The sequence below is a fragment of the Balaenoptera physalus genome (genome assembly GCF_965194825.1).
Source record: "Balaenoptera physalus genome assembly, chromosome: 7".
Taxonomy (NCBI): domain Eukaryota; kingdom Metazoa; phylum Chordata; class Mammalia; order Artiodactyla; family Balaenopteridae; genus Balaenoptera; species Balaenoptera physalus.
In genome coordinates this window covers 119,988,076-120,005,389 of record NC_138886.1, presented here as the reverse complement: position 1 = coordinate 120,005,389, position 17,314 = coordinate 119,988,076, and the positions used below count along the sequence as shown (strand labels likewise).

Below are 17,314 nucleotides of genomic sequence, written 5' to 3'. Positions count from 1 at the left end.
ACTTTAAAAATGTTTTGCCAATCTAGGTGGCTATGTAGAAATATTGCCCTGATTACTCAAGAAATTGAGTATTATTACTTTTATAATTTAAAATAATAAAGAAATATTAGATCAAGACCAGGACATATAATATCACAGAGACATTCTTACATATTTCTACCCATGTATGTGAAATGAGGTCTTCTTGCTACTGTCCATATTTGTTTGAACTTTCAAATTAAAATGAAGCTGCATCTATATGTTCTCTCTATGGGCATTCTAAAGGTCCCGGCAAGGGGCTTAAACCATGGGGAGATGCACAAATGAAGGGGCCTGGCTTTGATGTAAATATCTTTGACTGTTAGAGAAAAAAGGTAGCAGAGGTTCTTGTGTGGTCCCCAGACCAGCTGCAGCTGCATCACTTGGGAGCTTGGTAGTGGAGGAAGAGAATCCAAAAATTTGCCCATGGGAATGGGGGCAGAAGGAGGTATTTGCCACAGACGAGCCATCTTTGTGGCAGGAAGATAGATCTAGGGGGAAAAAAAAAGACTTCTTGTATTGGTTGATTTACTTCTGAGAAACTTGAGTTTCCCTAGAGATTAAAAAAAAAAAAAGAGTAAGGTGCAAGTGTAGCAGCTTAGAATGAACAAGTTGAGAATAGGGTCTGAAAATGGGTGGGTGAACAGCTGAAGGGTTGCCCTAATTTAAGGAGAAGTACAAAAATTGGTATCTAGAAAGCAGCAGAAGGCTTCTTTAGAGCCAGTCCCTCTCTGTACTCTCACTCACCTTTCCAAACCAGGGACGTACCCTTCACCTTGTATTCATCTAGCCAAATGTGCGCCAGTCTGAGATTGTTATATACCAAGGCTTTTACAATTCCAGTGTGGTTTGCAAAGTGTTGCTTATCGATATGTCCTACTCGAGAGCAGGGGAGTATAAAGAGTTGGCCTCCACACATCCAGATCCTTAGTGAAAGTTCCAAATGTTCTCCTCCCCAGAGATTCATGCCCTTGTGGTACTTTCCGATTGCATTAAAATAATGCCTATTTATAGCACAACTTCCTCCAGCCATTGCAGGTGATTGGATAGCTCTAGTGGGTCCTTCTGGTCCGTCCATCTCATAAGAGAAAACACGATCCCGTTTAAATTGCAGATACCAGTTGAAAGCTCCCCTGACAACAGGAGAGGGCTGGTATTCCAGGGTCGCATAATCAATGGCATCTATCAGAGGACACACCCCCATGTGGGGGTCCTTGGCAATGGCATTCAGCAAGGGCTCCAGCCATGCTTTATTCACCTTGCAGTGGCTCTCCAGGAGCATCAGAACGTCCCCTGAAGCACGCGATGCTCCAGTCAGCCTTGCTCGACTCAGTCCCTCTCTCTTTTTGTTTCTTATTAATTTAACCTTTCCCCAAAAAATTTCCACACGGTAGACTAGTTTCTCTTTCAAATCATCAAATTCACTCATGTCATCTACCAAAATAATTTCTTCAAGGATATGCTGTGGAGTGAGAGTCATGACACTGGACACTGTCCAAAACAAGACATTAAATTCTTCATTGTGGAAACAAATGACAATCCTGGCACGAGGCAGGTTGGATGGGTACAGTTGTTGTTTTTTTTTTTTTAACATCTTTATTGGAGTATAATTGCTTTACAATGGTGTGTTAGTTTCTGCTTTATAACAAAGTGAATCAGCTATACGTATACATATATCCCCATATCCCCTCCCTCTTGTGTCTCCCTCCCACCCTCCCTATCCCACCCTCTAGGTGGTCACAAAGCACCGAGCTGATCTCCCTGTGCTATGCGGCTGCTTCCCACTAGCTATCTATTTTACGTTTGGTAGTGTATATACGTCCATGCCACTCCCTCACTTTGTCCCAGCTCACCCTTCCCCCTCCCCGTATCCTCAAGTCCATTCTCTAGTAGGTCTGTGTCTTTATTCCTGTCCTGCCCCTAGGTTCTTCATGCCCATTTTTTTTTTTTTTTTTTTTTTTTTTTTAGATTCTATATATATGTGTTAGCATACAGTATTTCTTTTTCTCTTTCTGACTTACAGCACTCTGTATGACAGACTCTAGGTCCATGCACCTCACTGCAAATAACTCAATTTCGGTTTATTTTATGACTGAGTAATATTCCATTGTATACATGTGCCACATCTTCTTTATCCATTCATCTGTTGATGGACAGTTAGGTTGCTTCCATGTGCTGGCTATTGTAAATAGAGCTGCAGTGAACATTGTGATACATGACTCTTTTTGAATTATGGTTTTCTCAGGGTATGTGCCCAGTAGTGGGATTGCTGGGTCATATGGTACTTCTATTTTTAGCTTTTTAAGGAACCTCCATACTGTTCTCCATAGTGGCTGTATCAATTTACATTCCCACCAACAGTGCAAGAGGGTTCCCTTTTCTCCACACCCTCTCCAGCATTTATTGCTTGTAGATTTTTGGATGATTGCCATTCTGACTGGTGTGAGATGATATCTCATTGTAGTTTTGATTTGCATTTCTCTAATGATTAATGATGTTGAGCATTCTTTCATGTGTTTGTTGGCAATCTGTATATCTTCTTTGGAGAAGTGTCTATTTAGGTCTTCTACCCATTTTTGGATTGGGTTATTTGTTTTTTTCATATTGAGCTGCATGAGACGCTTGTAAATTTTGTAGATTAATCCTGTGTCAGTTGCTTCATTTGCAAATATTTTCTCCCACTCTGAGTGTTGTCTTTTGGTCTTGTTTATGGTTTCCTTTGCTGTGCAAAAGCTTTTAAGTTTCATTAGGTCCCATTTGTTTATTTTTGTTATTATTTCCATTTCTCTAGGAGGTGGATCAAAAAGGATCTTGCTGTGATTTATGTCATAGAGTGTTCGGCCTATGTTTTCCTCTAAGAGTTTTATAGTCTCTTTATAGTTTCTTTCTTTTTCTCTCCCTCTTCTTCTGAGCTGTGTGGCTGACAGGGTCTTGGTGCACTGGCCAGGTGTCAGGCCTGAGCCTCTGAGGTGGGGTAGCCGAGTTCAGGACATTGCTCCATCAGAGACCTCCCAGCCCCATGTAGTATCAAAGAGAGAAAGCTCTCCCAGAGATATCCATCTCAACGCTAAGACCCAGCTCTACTCAACAACCAGCAAGCTACAGTGCTGGACACCCTATGCCAAGCAACTAGCAAGATAGGAACACAACACCACTCCTTAGCAGAGAGGCTGCCTAAAATCGTAATAAGGTCACAGATACCCCAAAACACACCAGACGTGGACCTGCCCATCAGAAAGACAAGATCCAGCCTCATCCACCAGAACACAGGAACTAGTCCCCTCCACTAGGAAGCCTACACAACCCACTGAACCAACCTTAGCCACTGGGGGCAGACACTAAAAACTACGGGAACTATGAACCTGCAGCCTGTCAAAAGGAGACCCCAAGCACAGTAAGTTGAGCAAAATGAGAAGACAGAGAAACACACAACAGATGAAGGAGCAAGGTAAAAACTCACCAGACCAAACAAATGAAGAGGAAATAGGCAGTCTACCTGAAAACGTATTCAGAGTAATGATAGTGAAGACAATCCAAAATCTTGGAAATAGAATGGAGAAAATACAAGAAATGTTTAACAAGGACCTAGAAGAACTAAAGAGCAAACAAACAATGATGAACAACACAATAAATGAAATTAAAAATTCTCTAGAAGGAATCAATAGAAGAATAAATGAGGCAGAAGAACGGATAAGTGACCTGGAAGATAAAATAGTGGAAATAACTACCACAGAGCAGAAGAAAGAAGAAAGAATGAAAAGAATTGAGGACAGTCTCAGAGACCTCTGGGAAAACACTAAACACACCAACATTCGAATTATAGGGGTTCCAGAAGAAAAAGAGGGAAAAAGCCACTGAGAAAATACTTCAAGAGTTTATAGTTGAAAACTTCTCTAATATGGGAAAGGAAATAGTCAGTCAGTCCAGGAAGCACAGAGAGTCCCATAAAGGATAAATCCAAGGTGAAACATGCCAAGACCCATATTAATCAAACTATCGAAAATTAAATACAAAGAACAAATATGAAAAGCAGCAAGGGAAAAGCAACAAATAACATACAAGAGAATCCCCACAGGTTAACAGCTGATCTTTCAGCAGAAACTCTGCAAGGCAGAAGGAAGTGGCAGGACATATTTAAAGTGATGAAAGGCAAAAACCTACAACCAAGATTTCACTACCCAGCAAGGATCTCATTCAGATTTGACAGAGAAATTAAAACCTTTACAGCCAAGCAAGTGTTGAGAGAATTCAGCACCTCTAAACCACCTCTACAACAAAGGCTAAAGGAACTTCTCTATGCAGGAAATCAAGAGAAGGATAAGACCTACAATAACAAACCCAAAACAATTAAGAAAATGGTAATAGGAACATACCTATTGATAACTACCTTAAATGTAAATGGATTAAATGATCCAACCAGAAGACACAGATTGGCCGAATGGATTCAAAAACAAGACCCATATATATGCTGTCTACAAGAGACCCACTTCAGACCTAGGGACACATACAGACTGAAAGTGAGGGGATGGAAAAAGATATTCCATGCAAATGGAAATCAAAAGAAAGCTGGAGTAGCAATTCTCATATCAGACAAAATAGACTTTAAAATAAAGAGTATTGCAAGATACAAAGAAGGACACTACGTAATGATCAAGGGATCAATCCAAGAAGAAAATATAACAATTATAAATATTTATGCACCCAACATAGGAGCACCTCAATACATAAGGCAAATGCTAACAGCCATAAAAGGGGAAATTGACAGTAACGCAAAATAGTAGGGAACTTTAACACCCCACTTAACCAAAGGACAGATCAACCAAAATGAAAATAAATAAACACAAGCTTTAAATGACACATTAATCTACATGGACTTAATTGATATTTATAGGACATTCCATCCAAAAACAACAGGATACATATGATAATCTCAATAGATGCAGAAAAAGCTTTCAACAAAATTCACCACCTATTTATGATAAAAACCCTCCAGAACGTAGGCATAAAGGGAACTTTCCTCAACATAGTAAAGGCCATATATGAGAAACCCACAGCCAACATCATTCTCAGTGGTGAAAAACTGAAACCATTTCTACTAAGATCAGGAACAAGACAAGGTTGCCCACTCTCACCACTGTTATTCAACATAGTTTTGGAAGTGTTAGCCACAGCAATCAGAGAAGAAAAAGAAATAAAACTTATCCAAATCAGAAAAGAGGAAGTAAAACTGTCACTGTTTGCAGATGACATGATACAGTACATAGAGAGTCCTAAAGATGCTACCAGAAAACTACTAGAGCTAATCAATGAATTTGGTAAAGTAGCAGGGTACAAAATTAATGCACAGAAATCTCCTGCATTCCTATACACTAATGACGAAAAATCTGAAAGAGAAATTAAGGAAATACTCCCATTTAGCAATGCAACAAAAAAGAATAAAATACCTAGGAATAAACCTACCTAAGGAGACAGAAGACCTGTATGCCGAAAAGTATAAGACACTGATGAAAGAAATTAAAGATGATACAAACAGATGGAGAGATATACCATGTTCTTGGACTGGAAGAATCAACATTGTGAAAATGACTGTACTACCTAAAGCAATCTACAGATTCAGTGCAATCCCTGTCAAACTACCAATGACATTTTTCACAGAACTAGAACAAAAAATTTCACAATTTGTATAGAAACACAAAAGACCCTGAATAGCCAAAGCAATCTTGAGAAAGAAAAACGGAGCTGGAGGAATCAGGCTCCCGGACTTCAGACTATACTACAAAGCTTCAGTAATCAAGACGGTATGGTACTGCCACAAAAATAGAAATGTAGATCAATGGTACAGGATAGAAAGCCCAGAGATAAACCCACACACATATGATCACCTTATCTTTGACAAAGGAGTCAAGAATGTACAATGGAGAAAAGACAACCTCTTCAATAAGTGGTGCTGGGAAAACTAGACAGCTGCATATAAAAGAATGAAATTAGAACACTCCCAAATACCATACATAAAAATAAACTCAAAATGGATTAAAGACCTAAATGTAAGGCCAGAGACTATAAAACTCTTAGAGGAAAACATAGGCAGAACACTCTCTGACATAAATCACAGCAAGATCCTTTTTGACCCACCTCCTAGAGAAATGGAAATAAAAACAAAAATAAACAAATGGAACCTAATGAAACTTAAAAGCTTTTACACAGCAAAGGAAACCATAAGCAAGACAAAAAGACAACCCTCAGAATGGGAGAAAATATTTGCAGATGAAGCAACTGAGAAAGGATTAAACTCTGAAATTTACAAGCATCTCATGCAGCTCAATATCAAAATAACAAACAACCCAATCCAAAACTGGGCAGAAGGCCTAAATAGACATTTCTCCAAAGAAGATATACAGATTGCCAACAAACACATGAAAGGATGCTCAACATCAGTAATCATTAAAGAGATGCAAATCAAAACTACAAAGAGTCATCACCTCACACTGGTCAGAATGGCCATCATCAAAATATTTACAAACAATAAATGCTGGAGAGGGTGTGGAGAAAAGGGAACCCTCTTGGCACTGTTGGTGGGAATGTAAATTGATACAGCCACTATGGAGAACAGAATGGAGGTTCCTTAAAAAACTAAAAATAGAACTACCATATGACCCAGCAATCCCACTACTGAGAATATACCCTGAGGAAACCATAATTCCAAAAGAGTCATGTACCACAATGTTCATTGCAGTTCTATTTACAATAGCCAGGACATGGAAGCAACCTACATGTCCATTGACAAATGAATGGATAAAGAAGATGTGGCAGATATATACAATGGAATATTACTCAACCATAAAAAGAAACAAAACTGAGTTATTTGTAGTGAGGTGGCTGGACCTAGAGACTGTCATACAGAGTGAAGTAAGTCAGAAAGAGAAGAACAAAATCATATGCTAACACATTTATATGGAATCTTAAAGAAAAAAATGGTTCTGAAGAACCTAGCGGCAGGACAGGAAGAAAGACACAAACGTAGAGAATGGACTTGAGGACATGGGGAGGGGGAAGGGTAAGCTGGGACGAAGTGAGAGAGTGGCATGGACATATATACACTACCAAGTGTAAAATAGCTAGTGGGAAGCAGCCGCATAGCACAGGGAGATCAGCTCGGTGCTTTGTGACCATCTAGAGGGGTGGGATAGGGAGAGTGGGAGGGAGACGCAAGAGGGAGGAAATATGGGGATATATGTATATGTATAGCTGATTCACTTTGTTATAAAGCAGAAAGTAACACACCATTGTAAAGCAATTATTCTCCAATAAAGACGTTAAAAAAATTAAAATTAAATTGAAAAAGAAAAAAAGCCAACCAAATAAGTTGGTTCACAGAATAATTATCAGAGAGAAATGCTACAAATTATAGAGCACATTATGTTGTTGCTGTCGTGTAATATAATCTCTGTTATATTATTGGTTAATCATGGCAAGTACATTTAGTTACATTAGTTAGATGTTAATTACACAGCTGAAGTGCTAACATTTTCTGGTATTTAAACATTTTAAGTTCTAAAGAATCTTCAAATTTGTTATTGTCTTTGAATACCTACTGTACATTATTACAGTATTTCTCTAAGTGTGTAGCAAGACGTTCAAATCAGTTGCACTGATGTTAAAATTGCACCGTCCTGGAGTTCGTGTTCCGAAGCGGGAGCCAGGAGGTAAGGAGAGTCCAGGAAGTGATACCCACCAGCGTTCCTGTCCTTCCCCAATCAGTAGAAGTTGATCAGAGTCTGGACCAGAAATTCAGGCAGTGCTTCACTGGGGCCCCTGCTGCAGCAGGGGGAGCGAGAACAAAGCAGATTCCCTTGCTGGCTGGCTCCCTGAGGTGGGGGAGAGCTGGTTCCTTAGATGGGCTAAGGGTAGGGGTAGATCCAGGGTTCGGGCCAGAGGGGTGGCCTAGGTGGTCTGCCCTACCCTCTGGTGGGGTGTGTGCAGGGGGCATGTGCAGTGCCCTGCATTTGCTCCCAACCCCTGTTTTTGCTCCCGCCTCTTCAGAAGTGACAGTTGGTCTTTTTGGTCTTTTTGTATCTTTTTGTCCATAATTTGTCCCAACTGAGCATGCACCCAGGTATTTTTAGTCCCATAAGTTTCTTTGTATTTTGTTGCTTGAGGAGAGGTGTGTCCAGGTGCAAGCCCTGCAGCGAAGGGTCCCAGGTCCCAGCCAGTCTCAGTATCTCCATTTTTGATGAGACTTATATCCCTTCCCCCCCACCCCTTCGTGTGATACTAATGGACACTAAAGTTTGGAAACTATAGATTTAGACACAACTCAGAGCTTTTATTAGCTTGAGAAAAAACAATTTGTTTTCCTCTTAAATCAAAAGGATAAATTTTGTAAATGGGGGGTAAAATGGTTTCAATTTTTATTTTAACTACAATTTTAGAAAAACACATGCTGGAAATGTAAAGAAGATAAAGAACGGATCTTAGTACCTTGTAGGAATCTAGATGGTCATTCCAATCAAAAATAATCTTGCTTTTTTACTCCCATTGCAAAGATGGAAAAGCACAGTGCTCAGAATGTAGCTGGAACATTGGCACCCCATATATATTTATAGAATCAAAGTCTCCATATCAATGCAGTGATTAATATTAATGCCATTGAGCTGAGTCATGCAGTTTTTAAATTATACTTGCCTATCCCCAATTTCTCATTTGAATCTAATAGAACTTCCTTATTTTGAAATTTTGGAGTTGTCTATTTTTCATTGTGTGTGTTTCTCTACATTTGATTAAAGGTAATATAGATGAATATAGGTAACTTCCATAATATTAACAGTTGTCCCTTGTTCTGATCAAATTGCTAGACATTGTACTTAAAAATTTATCTAAAATTCTCAATTAATTCTCAGATAATAGAGAACCCCATTTTACAACCATGGCCATTTGGGCTCTAAGTGTCTAAGGACCTTCCAAAAATACTTAGGTAGCTGGAGAGGAGGTGGAGGATGGAAGTGCCTAACACAAAGCCCCTGCTCTTAGCTACTAGGCAACACGCCTCTACCAGCTTTCATGATGAAACGAGCAAGAGGCTAGCCCAAAATAAGATGCCTATGTAGACAGGTATCCCCTCCATGCCCTCCTGCCCGTTTGACAGTTCTGATGTCATTTCATTCATTTCTATATTCATTCAGCTAATGTTCTATCAGCAGGGGATACAGCAGTCAAGAAAAAAAGTCTCTTTTTGCAGAGTCTACATTCTACAGGAAAAGACAGGAGAAATAGCGAAACAAGTAAATGTGTCATAAGACAAGAGGTGGTATGTGCTACAGAGAATGTAATGGAATAAAAAGTGGTGGTGAGAGGTGCTATTTGATACTCGTTGGTTAGGGAACCTTTTTTTAGTAATGAGGGAGTGAGTCACACGTATCTATGGAGAAAGAGCTCTCTAGGTAGAGAGGGGACAGTACAGAGATGCAACACCTTGAGGAAAGAGTGTTCCAGAAACAGCAGGGAGGCTGGTTTGGCTGGAGCAGAGGTGGGAGTGGTGGACAAAGAGGCCAAAGATAGCAGAGGGAATCAGGACTTGAGGACGTCATAGGCCCAAGTATGGACTGAGGTTTTCCTTGTGTGTGGGATGGGAAGCTGAGAGCTTTTTAAACAGAAGAGCGGAAACCAGTCTGACTTATCTTAGAGAAAGATCTTTCTGGATTGTGAATTAATCTGGAGAGTGGATTGAGTTTGCTAAGACTGGACATTAGGGCAGCTTATGTAATAGACCAGGTAAGACATGACTTCATCAAGTGGTTCGTCATAGGTGGTTTGACTAACGTGCCAAGAATTCATTTGGTGAAAAGTGTGAGGGCTCTGAGTGTATTTTGAAGGTTCAGATGACAGGACTAGGTTTGGGATGTAAGAGAAAAAGAGACAGATTAAGGAAAAGCATCAAGTTGTTGGCATGCGTAACTGAACAGCATTTACCGAGATGTGGAGCCTTGTGAGTTGGGGGTGGGGAGAGCTGGTCTATTTTAGACACGTTAAATTCAACGTCTGTATCCCCCAGATCTGAGGTCTGCAAACTCCTGTCCGCCAGGCAGATCTGCTTCACTCATTGTCTTTGTAGACCCACAAACTAAGGATGGTTTTCACATTTTTAAATAGTTGAAAAGTAACTATTAATAAAGACTATTTTGTAATATGTGAAGTGTACATGAAATTCACATTTCGCTGTCCATAGATAAAGTTGGTAACATAGTCACACTTACTTGTCTATGGCTGTTCGCCTGCTACACCAGCAGAGTGGAGTAGTTGCAATAAAGACCACACAGCCCGCAAAGCTGAAAATATTTATCATCTGGTCTTTTCCAGAAAAAGCTGCCCACCCGTGACCCTGACGGTCCACTCCTACAACATGCCAGCTCGAACTGTAGGAAAGTTGAGCGGCAGCTCCTGCATCATCCCCCATCAAGGAAGTCATGATTTTTGCTCACTTCTTTAAAGACCTTAGTCATGAAAAGACTGGGCATACCTGTGAGTTTTAATGGGAACATCAGTGCCTTCAACAAAAGTAGATTACTTATGGTGAATATAAACTTCTCTTAGGACAAGGAAATAATTCATATAAGGACCTTCTGAATTCCCCAAAGTGCATTATGTAAGGTCTGGCTTATTTGGCCCAGAGGACAGCTGTCCTGGCCAGGAAGGACCACTTTTTCACATAGTGTCTGACATAACTGCTGTGCTGTCCATCTCTTGAGATGACGTTGCATCACCAGAAGTGGATTTTCTACCATTTTGGGATTTGCTAAGCCCAAAGGAGAAGTTCTTTTTTTATTGAATAGTAGTTTTTCCTCCCTCTAACTCCTAACTAGGGTAAATGAATTGAACCCCATTTATTTTTAGAAACCAATGTGATAATATTGGTATTATTAAAAAAAAAAAAAAAAAGACTTCCATTGCCCCAAACTAAGTATAGTTGATAATTTGGAAGACTTCAAAATGGTCTTCATTTTCTGAGAGCTGAGTGTTCAAGGACACAGGAATATGCTGCAAAGTCTCATTTCCTCTGAAGTTATTCCATGTTCTTTTTGGTTTTCACTAATTGCCCATATACAGAACTGCTTTATATATATGTGTGTGTGTGTGTGTGTGTTTATATATACACATACATACACACACATGAAAAACTGAAAATATATTCAATATGTGAAAGGACACTTTCTTTAAAACCTTTTATATCTAGAGGAGCTATTTTTTCCCCTTTCTGTAAAAAAGAGACATAGAGGAGGAGAAATGATCAAATCCCCAGCAGGATGGTAATACCTGCTGGGCTGCTCTGACAGTGGCAAGACTCCTATACAGCCTCCTTAGTGTGTGAGATCTAGCCTTCATAAAAATGAGTCAGGGCTTGCTCTGTGACCGGTAAAGCCTTCCATTTTGTGAGTTATTTTTAACTTTAAAAAATATCAATTTCTGTGAATTTTGTGCTACTGAACCTGTTTCCTAGTACTTAATCGTGTAAGATCTTTTGAAAGGATATAATATACTCTTTGCTTTTTGAATATTTGATATGCTATATGAAAAATACACAATATGCATCAGCAAATCTTTTGATTCCATTTTCACCTCGGCAGTGTTACATGAGATTGGACAAAATTAAATGCGTATGTGCACGCCAGTGGCTATAAGTTGTGAAGTACAAGGAAGGGACCTTGAAATCTCAATGATTTAGAGTGTAGGGTGATTTTGTCCTCATCATTATACATAAAGTATTGCTCACATCATTACTATCACCATACTCATCAGAAACATCAGCATTACTCGAGTATTCGTTAATCCACCATATGGACCTGAAACTTTGTTAGTTATCATACAGATGAATACTTTTATCTTTCCTTATTTTAATGATTTTTTGGCTTTTAATTTTGATACAAGCAAAATACTATTAACATTTTATTGCTGATAATCCCACCGGTAACATCTGATAATTAGGTGGAGTTATGTCAGAAAAGCCAAGAGTTCCATTAGCTAAATAGAATGACCCATAAAAAGGCAATAAATTTTAGAGCCTGTCTATACGGATGATTGGATTGTTAATTTTACAGGTCACTTGCTAGAGCATGAATAGTATGTAACTGGTCTGTTCTACAGAGATAGATGATTATGAGAGTGGAAAAAAAACCCCATCACATCAACTGTAATATATTCATATGATCACCTGCTACATGAGCCTTAGTTTCCTGTATTTTCCTAGCATTTCAGAAACTTTTGATCAATTATTTGACCTGTAATGAAATTTTCAAAATGCAGCAGAGATTCCAGTTTAGCAGTAATTTTCAAATTGCTCTGGGTGTATTTATCATGAACCTGGGAAGAGATTTTTCGGAAGGCAGGATGGAGCACGGTAGAGTCTTTTATAATAAAATGGTTCAAATAGTTGAAGCAGAGTTTCCTGCTGTGTGAGGGCTGGGCTTTCAGTTCATCTTGCTGTGGTTGGTTGCTGGTTATCTATTTGCATCTGCTGATGGTCCAGGAGCTTCTTCAGAAAAATCACATGTTCCATTCACAGCTGTAGTTTACATATGACAGGTTTACAGAGGAAGAGGGGGGAGGTCATCATGGTCAAAGAAGCAAGGAGACCCAGCATATAGGGACTGGCTGTAGCAAAGAGGAGAAGCAAGTCAATGCAATAAACTAGGTGAATCAATAAGACAATCATTTTAGGAGAATGCTGTTTATAGCACTCGAGGAAATATGAATTGTCTTGGGGAGGGTGTAGTGGCGATGTGTGGCCCAAGAAAGTTTGGAATAATTCCAAGACATAAAACATCAAACGCTATTGCATCTCAGGGCTCAAGCTACCCTACTGTGCACGCATGGAGAGAGAGCTTTCTCCTCTCTCGGCCGAGCTGTCCCGTCACTGTGCATTTTGTAAGCCTCACTGGTTGGGGGATTGTCAGTTTCTGGCCTCAGGGAGGTCCGTGGTCTGAGGGGACCCTGGAACAAAGAAGCCAGGGACGTGGTGGGGGCAGGCGAGACACCCTCCGAAAGCACTAGGACTGTTTAGAGATGAGGAAAACTTTGTGTCCTGCTTGAGCGAATGGGAGACAGAGAGCTGAGAATCCAGGTATTTGCTTTATGGTGATCTAATTTCTTACCTGAATACTGGGGGGGCCTGTTTGGTGGCAAACCCAAGACGCCAGAATCAATGACCCATTCCCTAAATCTTAGCTAGAGAGGCCTTGGCACAAATCTTGTCATTGATGTTCATAAAGATGAAGTCATATCATTTCAAACTGATCCATCTGTAAAATTGCTTAATCTTTACAATTTAGTAGGAAAATTTATAACACCTGGAATATTAGAATGTTTTCCTCTTTTATTTTTTATTTATTTATTTTTTAAAATTTATTTTATTTGTATTTATTTTATCTTTGGCTGTGTTGGGTCTTTGTTGCCATGCGTGGGCTTTTCTCTAGTTGCAGCGAGCGGGGGCTACTCTTCCTTGCGGTGCACGGGCTTCTCATCGCGGTGGCTTCTCTCGTTGCGGAGCATGGGTCTAGGCACATGGGCTTCAGTAGTTGTGGCACATGGGCTCCAGTAGTTGTGGTGCACGGGCTCAATAGTTGTGGCTCACGGGCTCTAGAGCACAGGCTCAGTAGTTATGGCACATGGGCTTTGTTGCTTTGCGGCATGTGGGATCTTCCTGGACCAGGGATCGAACCCGTGTCCCCTGCATTGGCAGGCGGATTCTTAACCACTACGCCACCAGGGAAGCCCTCCTCTTTTATTGGTAACTGAATTTAAAAGGCAGCTTTTTTTTTTTTAATTTAATTTATTTATTTAAATAGAATTTTTTAAAAATTAAAGTATAGTTGATTTACAATGTGCTCATTTCTGCTGTACAGCAAAGTGATTCAGTTATACATATACATATTCTTTTCCATTATTGGTTTATCACATGATATTGAATATAGTTTCCTGTGCTCTACAGTAGGACCTTGTTGTTTATCCATTCTGTATATACTAGTCTTCGTCTGCTAATCCCAGACTCCCAATCCATCTCTCCCCCACACCCCTCCCCCTTGGCAACCACAAGTCTATTCTCTTTATCTGTGAGTCTGTTACTGTTTTGTAGATAGGTTCATTTGTGTCATAGTTTAGATTCCACATATAAGTGATATCATATGGTGTTTGTCTTTCTCTGTCTGACTGACTTAATACGATAATCTCCAGGTCCATCCATGTTGCTGCAAATGGCATTTATAAAAGGCAACTTTCTGACGGAAATATGGAGGAACCTAAAAGATTATTCTTACTATTTAATTTCAAATGTTCTCTAAGAATCATTCACAAAGTCTCTGTTTTTAAAAATTGGGACATATGTCAGATGAATTATTACGCATTTGAAAAAGCAAGTGAAAGACGGGGAAGAGGAATTTCAGTTGGAAAGTTATTTGTTGACTTGCTTATGTTCAATAATTTTCTGGCCTTGATTATAAATGCCACGTTTTCTTCCCTGAACCTCCTACATTATTCCAAAAGTTCTTTGTTAATTAATGTCAAATTCTGTGTTAAAAGGAACAGAGCTAAACATGTTTCTTTTAACTAAAAAATGACAGATTGCAATTATAAAGTACAGTTTCAGACTTTATTTATCATTTTATATAACAAGCTTTAATAATTTAATAATTTTTAATTCTCTATATGTTTATATATGTATATGTGTATTTGTATATATATATATACATACATATACACATATATTAACAATTTATTGGGATGAATTAATTTTTTTCTGAAACTATTGAAAAGTTTCTAGTTGATAATAACATTAAAAATAAAACAAAAAACTGCATACAACAGAAATGAAAAGAGCAACTTCAGAAAATATAATTGCCTTATCTTTAGGGATTTAATAAGATTACGCTGAATATATCCTGAAAAATAACTAAGAAAGGAACTCAGGAATGATTTAACAAGCAAGAAAAAAAATTAGAAAGATAACCAACCTTTTGAAAATCATACTGTAAAATGCATCTACTTTAAATACAATTTAAAAAAAAAAAGTCAGAGCAACAATGTTTCCTTTTTATTAGGCAGGAAATGAAAATCAGAAAGATGATAACATATTTGATGCATTAAAACATCTACCTATAAGACAGATTTTAGCAATGAGAGGCATCAGAGACATGTAGGTGATAGAAAAACAAGTGAGAAAATCTTTAAGTGGACAAACTAGGTACAAATCTGAGACTTCTGTTGGGATTTCATCATTGCCTTCCAGCTTTGAAAATTGAGTCCTAGAAGAACACAATATACTGGGACTCAGTTCAGTCGGTGATGGGTCAGTGGTTTACCCAGGTGTCAGTCACTTTCAGGGAAGTAAGGGTTTCAGTGTCTCCCTCAACTTTGGTCCATGATCACTGTGTTTAGAGAATCAGAAGTACTCCTGACTGAGTAACCTAATGAGGCTGCAGCATCCACATAACTGAAATCCGCTGGCTCACACTGGCCAGCCTTTCATCTGCAGTCTACTCTGGGTATAGACATTTGCTTTAATTTTCCTGTGTTTTATTTCCTATGTACAAACATTTGAGAGTGCTAGTAAATCTGGTTTAATTAAGTATCATCCATGAACCCAAATAAATGATGTGGTTTACAGTATTAAAGAGGCAACTTTTCTAGCCCTTAGGTGATAGGACGATAAGAACAGTAACAGCAGCACTTACCGTGGGCCTGGCGTCTGTGATGGGAGCTTGACAATCACTAATGTATCAGGTCCTCGTGGAACCTAGAGACAGAGGAGGTAGGGACTTGCCTGATATCCCATGGCCAGTGAAGAACGGAGACAGGCTTTGCTCCACGGCAGCGTGGATCCAAAGTCTATGCCTTGGTCCCTCCATCTGATCATCTCTCACATCTATATCCACCCGTGCAGTGACCCGTGAACACATGGCAGGAACGCAAAAACAGCTGTCCATTTCATGCATATAAATATTTCATGTATTATTTGTTACATCACTTAAGAAAAAACCAAAATGTCCTACCACAAGGGAACTATACATTCTGCACATAACCCGCAGCCATCTAGTAATAAACATACGCTCCTTCATTTTTCACTTTCTTTCAGTCTTTCTCTTTTTCCAATCGATTTTAGAGAAGGGACCATGTGTAATATTGACCATTCCAACTAGCCTGTAGTCTGGCTTTGTGAACACCTCGCAGCTCCATGAATACTGCACTGCCGATGTCTTGGTGACTGGACCCTAAATCTTTAGAGAACCAGTCTTGCCTGTTTAACTGCAGGTGCTCCACACGTAATAAATACATCTTTCGGACAACCGTGTTTTCCGTAGATCCTGGCTCTTAGGGACACTTCAGATAATTCTGCCTTGCACTTTATTTCCCAGTACGTTACTTAATGGGGCCACTGTTCTGTATCTTGTTTATGGCACTCATTCACTGTCAGCCAGTGGTCCTCGGTGCGGATCTAAGCACTTCCTCGGAGATGACTATGCTGGTCCTTTAGGGTGTGTTTGTTTCTAGCTATTTGTCAGAAGGGCCCCTCCCATTTGCTGCCACCTTTTTCACCCTCACCTGCCGTGACCACATCCCCGTCCTCCCAAGATGCTCAGTGCTGCCTTTTGCCGGTGGCTGTTCCTTGGTTTATCGTTTCGCCATCAGGGATGCTCTCATTTTCTGACCCCTCATGAGGTCACCTCCGAGTACACATCCCCTCTCAGGCTGCGCACTCTGAGCCGCTTTCATGCCTCCCACTTCAAAGGGGTATCTTGTCAAGTCCCCTTGCCCTGAGCTTTCCTTGGTGTTTTATTCTTTCCGAACCTCCCCGTTCTCTAAGGGCACCTCCTCTCCACATCTCTTCACTTGCTTCTTCCCTACTTACAGGTAGGACTAACAGACTTCCGGGGAAAAAAATGAAAATAATAAAGTGATTGAATTTTTCTTTTTTTATTAAAAAAAATAGGTACAAGCACAGTTTTCAGCCTGAGCTCCAAGAAGTTAGCAAATAGAATAAAACTGAGCAAAGTGTAAAGAACTCTTACAAGCAGCCAAGCTTCATTAACTTTTGAAAGGAAAGATTCACGGTTTCACATTTGGGTTTCGATTTCCGGTAAAGAAGTGAATTAGCATTCCTATAGCCAAATTTCCAATTTTCTTTGGGATTCAATGTAGTCTAACGTTATATTTATAACACTGCATGAAAATTCAGGGTAAATTATGTGACTTTAAAACTGTCAAAAACTACTGCTGTCTGTCTCCTCGTGTCTCTAAAGGAATGATTTGGCAA

At 39.5% G+C, this 17,314-nt stretch overlaps 1 pseudogene across 1 annotated transcript; it reads right to left on the bottom strand.

The window, feature by feature from the left end:
* Positions 1-550: 550 nt before the first annotated feature.
* LOC309664058 (inactive polypeptide N-acetylgalactosaminyltransferase-like protein 5 pseudogene) lies at positions 551-16,934 on the bottom strand (annotated as a pseudogene). The gene is made up of 2 exons (XR_014268457.1): positions 15,820-16,934; positions 551-12,656 (listed from the first exon to the last, which is right to left on the bottom strand). The product of XR_014268457.1 is annotated as an inactive polypeptide N-acetylgalactosaminyltransferase-like protein 5 pseudogene (transcript).
* Between the last annotated feature and the right edge of the window lie 380 nt (positions 16,935-17,314).